Here is a 1,633-nt window from a genome sequence, read left to right as displayed (position 1 = left end):
GTGAAAATATTTGGAGGAGAGAATGGCTATGCCATTAAAAAATTATCCAAAACTTGGAAATAGGGCAAAGACTATGATGTCCCCTACTGATGTCATACTGGATCACTATCTAAAAAATCTACCCAAAGGTGCACTGTAGAAAAAGGTAACTTACTTGATATACTAGTTACTATTTATTAAAGCCCAGATGCTGTAGCATAAGATGCTAACTTTTATAAGACTGAGAAACTACACATTGTTTATTTTTGTTAATCCCATACTCCTAATTTACCCCTCCCCTTTGGTAACTATAAGTTTGTTTTCTGTGCCTATTTATCTGTTTCTGTTCTGTAAATAAATTCATTTGTATTATTTTTTAGATTCCACATATAAGTGATATCATATAATATTTGTCTTTCTCTGTCTGACTTATTTCTCTTAGTATGATATTCTCTAGGTCAATCCATGTTGCTGCAAATGACATTATTTCATTTTTTTATGGCTAAGTAATATTCTATTTTATATATATACCACATCTCCCTTATCCATTCATCTGCTGGGGCACTTAGGTTGCTTCCACATCTTGGCTATTGTAAATAGTGCTGCTATGAACATTGGGGTGCATATTTCTTTTCAAATTAGAGTTTTCATCTTTTCCAGATATATGCCCCAGAATGGACAGCTGGTAACATATGGTAACTCTATTTTAGTTTTTTAAGGAACCTTCATACTGTTTTGCATAATGGCTGCACCAATTTATATTTCCACCAACAGTATAGGAGGGTTTCCTTTTCTCTACACCCTCTCTAGCATTTATTATTTATAGACTTTTTGATGATTGCTATTCTGACTGGTGTAAGGTGATACATCATTGTAGTTTTGATTTGCATTTATCTAGTAATTAGCAACATTGAACATCTTTTCATGTCCCTGTTGGCCATCTGTAAGTCTTCTTTGGAGAAATGCCTATTTAGGTCTTCTGCCCATATTTTGATTGTGTTGTTTGTTTTCTATATTGAGTTGTATGAGATGTTTGCATAGTTTGGAAGTTAACCCCTTGTCTGTCACATCTTTCACAAATATTTTCTCCCAATCCATAAGGATTGGATTGCATATAATTTTTATCTGATACAGATATAAATTATTTATATCTGGTATAAAGAGAACCCCCAATTTTTTAAAATTTCCTTGGAAAATATTGACAAGTCTTAGATCTAATGCTCTCACATTTTGCCCATTGGAAGTGTCTTCAGCTTTCTTCAGTTACTGTCTTCTTCTGGACACTAAAAGACTACAAAACCTTATTTAAGCCAAAGCACTTTGAATTTTTTTTTTCATTATTAAGAAATCCAGTCTTCAACTTGTAAAATCGGCATGTATTTGCTCCTTACACATGTTGGACTCTGTGCAAGATGATAGGACTACGGAGATGAGCTGACTTTCAAATTTCATAGATTTCTCAATCAAATTAAAATGATAGACAAAGAGATTCACAACTACAATATAAGAAAGACTATGCAGCAGGAACAGAAAAGGCATATAAGTGAGCATGGGAATCAAGGAAGCATTTCCAAAAGTGGTGATATTTTACTTGTCTATTGAAGACGGAGTAAGGATTAGCCAAGCAATGAGAATTTCAGGCTGTGGAAAGAGT

Source organism: Lipotes vexillifer, unplaced genomic scaffold (assembly GCF_000442215.2).
Source record: "Lipotes vexillifer unplaced genomic scaffold, Lipotes_vexillifer_v1.1 scaffold536, whole genome shotgun sequence".
Lineage (NCBI taxonomy): Eukaryota > Metazoa > Chordata > Mammalia > Artiodactyla > Lipotidae > Lipotes > Lipotes vexillifer.
Note: the sequence above shows the minus strand (reverse complement) of the source record.